The sequence below is a fragment of the Podarcis cretensis genome, assembly GCF_951804945.1.
Source record: "Podarcis cretensis genome assembly, chromosome: 13".
NCBI lineage: Eukaryota > Metazoa > Chordata > Lepidosauria > Squamata > Lacertidae > Podarcis > Podarcis cretensis.
In genome coordinates, this window is record NC_137182.1 from 34,126,418 (window position 1) to 34,137,417 (window position 11,000).

At 41.9% G+C, this 11,000-nt stretch overlaps 1 long non-coding RNA gene across 2 annotated transcripts; it reads right to left on the minus strand.

Moving 5' to 3' along the window:
* Nucleotides 1-8,460: 8,460 nt before the first annotated feature.
* Nucleotides 8,461-10,683, minus strand: LOC307201457. 2 transcript variants are annotated; one of them, XR_013832720.1, is made up of 2 exons: nucleotides 10,606-10,683; nucleotides 8,461-8,715 (listed from the first exon to the last, which is right to left on the minus strand). It is a non-coding gene; the product is annotated as an uncharacterized lncRNA (long non-coding RNA). The 2 variants fall into 2 exon arrangements; XR_013832721.1 differs by having other exon boundaries at nucleotides 10,558-10,667.
* Between the last annotated feature and the right edge of the window lie 317 nt (nucleotides 10,684-11,000).

Here is an 11,000-nt window from a genome sequence, read left to right on the forward strand (position 1 = left end):
CTTTACTTAGCATTTTAGATGCTCATATCTCACACAATCTCAGTACTATCCTCAAAAACACCCACCTGAGGGATCTTGTACATGCTTATAATAGTGGCCAAACTGAAGGAGATCTCAGTAAACTTTGTCCCAAGAATGGCCATCAAATTGTTCTGGCGGTCACATTTATAATTTGGAGCTGAAATATGCCGTGGAGAAAGTAGGTCCAGTGAGAGCTGAGAAGTGACTACAACCCTGTGCATGCTATCATAGATTCGGTAGCCCAACGTGATGTTAGGCAAAATATGGTGATTTTTGTTTATCTCCTCTACAGCAAATACCATGGCAAGAACCTCCTGGTAGTTTTTGGGTACCACACTGTAATACAAATGGGGGGGGACACAGTATACTATTTCTCATATTTTTTATCACCTCCATGAAATAAAACAGGTAGCAACAATCTTCTACATCTGTTAGGAAAAATCTGCTGTGCACAGAATATTTCCTGCATTACAAATTGCAGTGTAAGGTGTCCTTTACTGCAAATCCATTGCAACATGGCCTTTGTAAGGATTTTTGGATAGATTTATGGTCTTTTGAACAATTCAGAAAAAAGTATTTTCATATGCTCTACACTTTCTAGAGCTGTGAAATATTTCTAGTCTAGAACTCATGGACATCCAATGGAATGTTTCTAGGGTAGGGCTATCATGTGCATTATTTACAAATGAATTAGAAAAAGCCTCTCCTCTTCCCCAAGGTGAGGGGTTGTGAGCGGGTCTCGCTTCCCACAGTTTGCAGGGGGTGTGGATGGCCCACTGTGTCAGAGAGACCCTGGCCTGTGTCATGCCCACTGGGGGGGTGGGCGTGGTTTGCCACTCTTAAATATGTGTGGGACTGTGGCTCAGCCTGTTTCTTTCCTGCATGCATGGATCCCCCCTCCCCCCTCCCTCCCTCCTTCCCTCTATTCTTGTGCATTCAATACCTGACCTTGCTATGGACCTCGGTTGGTTGCCTTTTTAAGGGGCCTGGTAGGAATTTTTTCCTCTTGGCAGACTGGCACCAGCCACTTGATTTTTCACCTACCTCGTAGCAAATCATCACAACTTTGTAAGGTTTGGCGGTTAGGCATTGGAAAATGTGTTGCGTGTTGGAGGGGAGGTTGTGGCCACTACCTACCACTCCCTTTGAAGGGTATTCCATTAAAGGAATCCAGTGGTCGTGGTTCCTGTCCGAAGCCCAGGTGGTGACCAGGGCCATGGCACGACTCTCTGGTGACTCTAGGGGAAAGCTTCCAGTTGATTTGTATCAACAAGCTGCCCCTGCAGGTTGTTAACCCTTCTGTGACTTCCTACATGGCGGACAGGAGTCAGTTTTAGTCTATTCGGATTCAATGCCTAAGCCAATACCAATCACATTCTGTAACCAATAAAGTTGTGGCCTTTTTAGCCCATTTACCTAAAATACTTGTGTCCATGTGTCTTATTTCATCATAAAGGGGGGATGGGGCCTCAACTTACAACACTGTAAACTTTTGCTATATTCCTTTATTTGCTCTATTAACACAAATGAATCTGGAGCAAAAACAGATTTAAAGAAGCACTGCACCAAGGCAGCCCTTCTGCTCTCTAAAATCAGGTGTCCAGAAAGAAATTGCATAACCATATCAGTAGAATTAAGTGATAAAATATGCACCAAGTTTGCATCTACTAAAAAATAAATAAACCCACCTATGCTGAAAGTGCAGCTAATAAAAGTTCAGAAATACCATGATTTGCATCTCACATTTCAGATTATAAGAGAGGAAAAGACCTCTTGTTGCTTCATTATCTGTTCTTAATTCATGTGAGATAAAAAATATTAATTCTACAGAGAGGAAAAAGAGGGTGACTTACATGAGTTCCTTCTGGGGTGCTGAAGAAGACGGTTCAGATGAAATTGTAGGGAAGTGCATCATGTAAAACCGAGAAGCAATAAACCCAATGACAAGATTTCCTGGCTGAGAAAACTCCTGTGAAGTGAAGTAGGTGTTACTTACTTTGCATTGGTCAAAACGCATCTTCAGGCTGGAAAGAATTGAATGGCTCTTGCTCACAATATGAGGGAGAAAAACAAGCAGCAGTATCAATAACATCAGCATTTTGGGGACAAGAATTTACTTCCAGACACACCTCACTGTTTTCTTCAATGTCACTTTTATTCAGATGAGTTTGTTTCAACTTAATTTGACAAGATGTGAACCCATTCCTACATTGATCAGTTGGTGTAAGAAGGTGACTGCATCCATCTCCTCTGCTCCTATTTCATGTTTTTTAATTGATTTTAATTGATTTCTCCCCTATTTAATGCACCTCAGTTCTTAACTGCAAGATTGTACATTTTTTTTCAGCTTCCACACAGAAGTTGTATTTTCTTTAATAGGAGGATCTATAAGTGAGGCACTGCTGGGAAAAATAGATACAATGAGGTGCAGATTGTTGAAGCTACTCAAAATATGTTTAGTCTGGAAGAAACCACAGCACACCCAAAGACTGCAAACTTATCCTAAAACTGTTAGAGCTCAGAATGACAGGGCCTTTCCTGCCCTTTATGCTTTGTGCCAGCTATGAGCATTGGAGAAGACTCTTATAAGTACTTCTATTGTTGCGGTTTATATTCTCAAGGCCTTGAACATACATTTTCTGGAGTTTGTTTAGCAAGGCAATTATGTGTCCATAATTATAGGGGTGATAATCATCTCCCCATCTGCAGACATTGCTGTCTCTGCTACATACAGAAAAACAACTTGAAAAACAGTGGGAATTGAACAGTCTGGTAAACTTGTATGGCATACCCAGCAAGTGTCTCAGAAAAATTGAGGTATCGCAATTTTTATCATGAGAAGCCAGTGGCATTTTTGGTCACCAAGGTCTTGCAAGATTTTGCACCACAATCTTCCCTCTCGAAACCCCCCATCACTTTTGAAAGGGTTGGGGTCGTGCAATCTTGCACGGTTCCCGCAAACACACATTTTTGGGCACCATTCCTTGGGGAAATTGTCTTGCAAAATCATGTGAGATCATGACAACCAAAACCACCCCCATTCATTCATGAGGAAAAAATGGGAATATGGTGTTCAGTAAAATTTTTCCTGTATTATGCTATCACTGTGTTGGAGGGTATGGTATTACATTTTCCCAAAATCAGAGTAGAGTCATTCACTTGTACTTAGTTCAATGTGGTTTCTAATCTCTTGGAAAGAGAGAAATGCCACTTCCGCCCTTCAGAGGAGGTGGAGTAGCGGGCTTCACGGCCCCACCACACGCGCGGGGGGATTCCCTGCCATGTCACTTCCTGGCCAGGCAATCAGCTGGCTCTGGGGGTGTGGCCTGCCCTATTTGAACCAGGACGCAGCCAGGGATCTCCCTCTTTGCTGCCTGCCAGCTGTTGCTGCTTTTCCCACCCTCCCACCCTATAAGGTTTTCGTTCCTTGACCTTGCTATGGACCTTGGTTCGTCGCCATTGAGGGGCCTGGCAAATTGGCACCAGCCACTTGGTTTTTGCCTACCTCATAGCAAATCATCACAACTTTCTTGATATTGGTGGTTATGCATTGGTATTGCTCTGTAGATGAAAGAGGGGACGTAGCACCATCACCTGCCCCGTATATTGATATTGATAAAGGATTCCGGGTGTGTGGCCCTGTCCGAAGCCTATGGATGTGATGGCCTAAGGCACACCCCCAACTGGTGACCCTGGGGGAGTTCCTGGTTGATGTGTGTCAGCAGGACTTCCCCTACTGGTGGTTAACCCTTCCTGGACTGAAGTCGGATATAGTCTGCTGGACCAATGCCTAAGCCAATACCGCTCATCACCTGTAACCAATAAGGTTGTGGCCTTATTTAGCCCATTAACCTTAATAATTCTGTCCTGTCTCATTATTTCCACTGGGGGGCGGGAACTCGCCACACAACTTAATAACATGAATATTATGCACAAATTCTAATGAATGTAAGTTGAAAAAGAACTCTGCCATGTTATTTTCCTCCCTCTATGAACATAAAATAATATGTGATAATGACTTGTATATGCAGGCAGAGCAGGTATCACTTTCATCCTACCACAATTCAACCAGTCTCTTATGCAAGTGGTTTATTGGCTGTGCTCCTTCACATATTGTATAAAAAGATGCGTCAGAGTCATGTTGAGGTGAATTGAGACCGAGTTACTTTAAGGCAAGGCAAGGCCCTTGTTCAGAATACTATAAGAGTTTTCCCTAAATGATATAATTTGTCCAATGGGAATAGAAAAAGAGAATACTTACAAAATGACTTCCCCCTTGAACATGGGGCTCTTGATTCTGCAATAAGCAGGTCAGATTAAGTTTTGCTGAAGCCTTGGAGCTGTATTAATTTCTGGGAGGTAGGAGATGCAGAAAGGGACCCTTTGTAGAACAAAAATGGATCAGTCTGGTTAAATAAACAACATGTGATGTTTATGATAGAAGCACTATCAAAGTACCACTGTATATTCCTTTAGGAGGTCAGTTTGCAGGGGCAAACAGAAGTATACCAGATCCATTCATTCATGTCATTGGCACTTATGAGGAAAGGCTTACTAATGCCTTGTGCCCAGCAATAGAATATAGAAGGCAAAATATTTACTAGCCAGTCCAAGCATTGCCAGCATGACACTTTCATCACACCCACAATAAATAAATGCAATATTCATTGAATATGTGTTATGGTAACTATGATCTGAACACATTACAAAAATGTGGGTGTGTGTGTGACAGAGAGAGAGAGAGAAAGAGAGAGGAGGTGGAGGAGGAGGATGGTGTCTTACATACACTCGCCAATCACAATACCTCATGAATTGTACCAATGAGGTGACCTTTTCATTGGTGGGATTGTTTCTCAAGTCGTGTTCCTTTATAATACACCCTCTTTCATGGAACAGCCTTCACAGATTGTGATTTATGAACCAATGTAAGAATTCAGTTTTTTATCCTCTTTCTCTTTTCTTCATTCTTTTATATGTTTGGACCATATCAGTTGCTTGACCCATATTCATCTTGGTACATTGATTCTCAGCTTCTTGCATGAACAGTGGTACCTTGGGTTACATACGCTTCAGGTTACATATGCTTCAGGTTACAGACTCTGCTAACCCAGAAATATTACCTCGGGTTAAGAACTTTGCTTCAGGATGAGAACAGAAATCTCATGGCGGCGGTGCAGCGGCAGCGGGAGACCCCATTAGCTAAAGTGGTGATTCAGGTTAAAAACAGTTTCAGGTTAAGAACACACCTCCAGAACGAATTAAGTACTTAACCTGAGGTACCACTGTATTGAGTGATATAATATTAATAATAATAGGTTGTTGGAGAGATGGCCAAAAAAAATTCACTCTACATCTCCCTTCTTCTCAGCATAAAAAGTTAGGAGGCATGTCATAGTTTATATATGGACTATCTAACTTGGGCTTATTGTTTGTTGTTTTTAGGCAAAGGGAGTGAATCCAATAAGTGCACATAGAAGCTAATTAAGTAGAATGAACCATCAACATTTTAAGAATTCAGCATTTCAGTTCAAATATTTTATTTATCAGCATTTCATTAAAAAAGTTAGGAGGCATGTCATAGTATTGAAGTGATTTACTACATATAAGTGTATCAACAAATGTGAGAGTGAATAAAACATTGAAAGGACATTCTTTCTCTGTCTTCTCTTGGATCTACAAAAAGTAGAAATGGTGCTGACTTGGCGCTGCATAATAACTCTTAGTATAGTCACTGTGGTCTAAACCACTGAGCCTCTTGGGCTTTCTGATCAGAAGGTGGGCAGTTTGAAGCCCCATGATTGGGTGATGTCCCGTTGCTTTGTCCCAGCTCCTGCCAATCTAGCAGTACAAAAGCATGCCAGTGCAAGTAGATAAATAGGTACCACTGCAGTGGGAAGGTAACAGCGTTTCCATTGGCCAGAAGTGGTTTAGTCATGCTGGTCACATGACCAGAAGGTTGTCTGTGGACAAATGCTGGCTCCCTCGATCTGAAGCAAGATGAGGGTTGCAACCCCACAGTTGCCTTTGACTGGACTTAACCTTCCAGGGGTCCTTCACCTCTTTTACCTTTACATGCCAACCATAAAAATTTGCATAAATTGAAAAGCCAACATTAATAACAGTTAGTGGCTGTTGACACTTAAGAAGGTTGATTAATCTGAGTTGTATTCTACGTGGGTCAGCATGTTTGGGTAGGGGTAGATAGATGGAAAGAAACAAGGGACCCATCCAGACTGGTGTTTTATTGTGGGGTTATTCTGCAGCATGTTCTTGACACAACAATAGTGCATTATTTGTATACTTATTCTTATTAAAACCATCAGGTAACTTTTTGGCTAGGACAGCCAGAATGAAATTCACAACAGACAGAAAACACATATAACCCAAGACACAATTAAACACGGTATTGCATTCAACACGGTATTGCACTCATTGCATTCAAATATGAATTAACCATTCAGTGACTGCATGTCTGTATCTGGGAATGAAAGGGAAGTACTTAATTAAAGAGTACAGATGCCACCTTAACAAGGTCCATACACAAGGTCCAGGTAAGGGAGTCTGCTGAACTGCTCCTGAGGGGGCCACCAGACACTCCTTGCTTCATTATGGGTTTCTCCTCCCTCCCCTGGCTCAGTGTTTCCAAGGACCCTGTCTTCCTACTCCCAATTCAGACTCAGCAGCAGCAGCAACTCCAGCCCCTCCCCCTTGACATAGGCAGATAGGCAGAGCCGTAACTAGGTGATCTTGCACCCCTGGCAGAACTGTCCACATTGCGCCCCCTAGCCATGGACAAATTAGCTCTTCTTTCCACCTCTCCTCCAACCCCAACCCTCCACCCATTCAATTCACCCGCTATTCAAAACCATTTCTTATGAGGCAATAATCAATATTTATATTTAAGGACATATTTTAAAGCAAATTTTGTTCCCCCCATCACCTGTGCCCCATGGCGGGGGCCCACCTTGCCACCCCCGAGCTATGGCCCTGCAGATAGGTAGGTAGAAGAGGAAGAAGAGTTTGGATTTGATATCCCACTTTATCACTACCCGAAGGAGTCTCAAAGCGGCTAACATTCTCCTTTCCCTTCCTCCCCCACAACAAACACTCTGTAATGTGAGTGAGACTGAGAGACTTCAAAGAAGTGTGACTGGCCCAAGGTCACCCAGCGGCTGCATGTGGAAGAGCGGAGACGCGAACCTGGTTCACCAGATTATGAGTCTACAGCTCTTAACCACTACACCACACTGGCTCTCTGACATCAGCAATTCTGGTAGTTTTCTTCCTCCTCCTCTTCGCTTCCTCCTCCTCCGTATCCTGGCTGCCCTTTCCCTTCCCTACCTACTCCTGTAATTTCTGGGAAATCACCACAGACCAGCAGCCAATTGCTTACATACAGGCACTGGTCCATGAACCACCATTTCCACTAACGTTTTTCCAACAGAGAGAAAATAACAATATATTATTACCTTCAGTCCCTATCTTATATTTATTCATGGAAATTTCAGTCCATAATCCTGTTTGGCTGATGAATATGAAGAGTATAAATATGCAACTTCACCTTGTGGACATTGACTTGCAAATAATTTCACTAAAATGTCAAAGAGAAGGTCCATTAAGATCGTTGAGATTAATTTTCAGGTCAAGAAAGCTTTAGAAAGCTTTAGAAAGGATGTTTCTCGGTATATTTAACCTCTGTGAAGTACTGTATGTGTTGGTCATTCTACCATTCAGATTGGATACTTGAAAGGGGGGGGAGGGGAGTGCCATCTGTTTTTAATTCTTATATAACTTAGTCTTTTCCTGATTTTAGTTGCTCCCTGTTATTCAAGTCAGCCCTGAACAAAAGAATATAGCATTTAGGGGCAAAGATGCAAAGCAGTAACCCAGCACTGGAGGATAAGATAGAGAAGATCTCCACAGCCACCATGTATTTTCCTTTGGTGCTCAGGTAGGCAGGAACAAAAGACAACCAAACACTGCAGAACACCATCATGCTGAAAGTGATAAATTTGGCTTCATTGAAAGTGTCTGGCAACCTCCTAGCAAGGTATGCCACCGTGAAGCTGACAATGGCCAGGAAGCACATATAGCCCAGGACAGTATAAAACATGACAGTTGAGCCTTCATTACACTCTGCTATAATTTCCCCATTGACGGAGTACATGTCTGTATCTGCATATGGGGGAGAAATACTCAGCCAAAGGGTACAAATTCCTGCTTGAATAAAGGAGGCTGAAAACGTGATAGAGTTTGTCAGCTTTTTCCCCATCCATTTTCTCATTCTAGATCCTGGTCTAGTAGCCATAAATGCCAGGACTACAGTGATGGTTTTAGCTAACAAGCTGGAAAGAGCAAGAGAAAATATGATGCCAAACGTTGTTTGTCGGAGTAAGCAAATTAGCTGTCCTGGTTTTCCAATAAAAAGCAAGCAGCAGAGGAAACACAGTAGGAGGGATACGAGAAGAATGTAGGTGACACTTCGGTTGTTGGCTTTGACGATGGGTGTGTTCTGGTGCTTCACAAATATTATTATCACCAAAGCTGTGATCAGAGCAAGAGCAAGAGCAGACAAAGCTAAAGTCATTCCTAAAGGTTCCTCGTATGAAAGGTAGGTTATGACTTTGGGAATGCATTGGTTCTGGTGGAAGTTTGAATATTGATCTTCTGGACATTCGGTGCAGGCATCCATATCTAGAATAAAATTTTTTAAAATTGGATACTTTTATAGTCCTTGTTGGAGCTGCATTAAATCTCTTCTCATTTCCAAGGTCATTAGCCAAGGGTTGTCATTCAACTGCAAACTCCTCACATGCGAAGACCATCTTTGCTTTTAAGCAAAGAACAGTTCCATCAGATGTGAGATATCAGCAAAAAAGGTGTTTTGAGGTATATGGCACATTATTCCACAGATCCTAGTACAGAACTGGGTGGAAGCTATCCCAGCCCTGGAAGAACTAGCAGAAAGCATAAAACGAATTTAAAAAGTTACAGCCACCTTCCACCCTGATGAGCATGATATTATAACACTGGTCTTAAAGATCTACATTGGCATCTGAGCACAATTCAGGCCCTGTATATAGGAATATGTATATATTCAGGCCCTGTTCATCCCGGACAATAATGTCCAGCTCCGAGGGCCTTCTGGTTATATATGGAGCATCTTGCTCCAGCACCAGGGGCGGAGAGCAGGTGGGGGCGGGGCTGGTGCACATCCTGGGGCAGGGTACGCTGCCTGCAGGGGCGTGGCACCCAGCGCGGGTGGGGGGCAGTTGCAATGGCACCTACTGGGATCGCGCTGCCAGGGGCTGTGCTCCTCTTCCTCTGCCAGTGCTTCTGGAGGTTCCCTCACTGCTAGTAATGAAGTTATAAGGAACCAGGCAGAGGGCTTTCTTGGTGGTGGCACCTGCCCACCTGCCCTGTGGAATCTCATCTCATCAGATGTCAAACAGTTAAACAACTAAGCAACTTTTCAAAGACATCTGTTGGAAGCTGCCCAGAGTGGCTGGGGCAAACCAGTCAGACTGGGTATACCGTAAGTAATAAATAAGTAAATAAATAAAACATTCTATTGATTCACATGTTTTACTTATTTGAAGAAATAAATTGAGATTAATAGGTTCTCAGATCATGTTATTTCAGTTTCTCAATATACATATCTTTTTTGTTTTTGTTTTTGCTTTATATCTATTTTTCTATGGTTGGGTTAATAAAAATGAAATAAGTAATGTGTATTGAATTTCTTTGTTATATATATCATTGGAAAATTATAATGAAGACGAATTTTTGAAAATTCAGTTTCCCCTTGATGTGTCTCACAATAAAGTTCTGCAGTGCAATATAGAATAAGAGATATTACTTCAAATACCAACAGTTAGCAAAAGATATATAATAAAACCCATTTGGTGTCCTTCTAAGGCCCTGGCCAGAATTGCTGATGTCAGAACATGAAAGTCTAAATAGTAACTTGTTTTACTACATGTCTTAAATTTGGACTGGGCTACTTCTGAAAAGGAATTGTTTACATTGTTAGTGGAAATGTACTGGAATATTTTGAGCATTCAAACAAGATAATGCACATGTTAAGCATGATTATTTCCCCCCTTTAAAGCCATATGGCGGGTTTCAATGTAGCACTCTGTGGACCAAGCACATGGTAATGAGGTCCACGCACACACTGGCACTCCCCCCCCCCCCGTCCTCCCACTATTCTCCATGAACTCCATAATTATTCCCTGGAGCCTTGTGGGAAACCTCGAATGGGTTTAGGTGCTGCAGGGGGGAAACCGCAGGGAGGTTCCATTGCATGCGCAGGCCTTGTTTTGCACGCACAACAACTTAGCTGAATACCAAATATAGTCACGTCAGTCTTGCTGGATAATTGTGGAATTCATTCTGCACTTACTAATATTCAATTTATTACTCACCCTTTGCCAACAGATCCCAACAGATGCAACATTTTAAAACTGTACATGAAAAACAGTTATGATACTGTTAAAATAATTAGTAGTACAGGAATGTACTGAAAACACCTACCTTAAGTTTCAAAGGCACATTGACCTCTGTGACAACCATATCTCCTACCTGTCTGGTTAGAAATCTTCCCTTCTGGACAAGGAACACATTCATAACAGCAAAAAGGCTTTCCTTCCTTCTTTTTCCTGCTGTAACCAGGGTGGCACTTGTCATTACACAGAGAAGTGGGAAGAATCTATAAATAAATGTCCAATTTTATCATTTTCATTACAATTCGCATTTCATTGAATATCACCACACATTGAATAATAGACTTATCTTTCCCCTTTCCATGGTTCCATTTATTTATCAATTAAGACTACATATTCTAATTCCCCTTTCATTCAATTTTTCCCCCACTATAATTTTAATAATTTAAACTGCTACATTTTGATTAATCCTGCTAACACTTTATCTTGCTTTGCATAATTCTTGAGGTATTCTGTAAACATTTTCCACTTTTT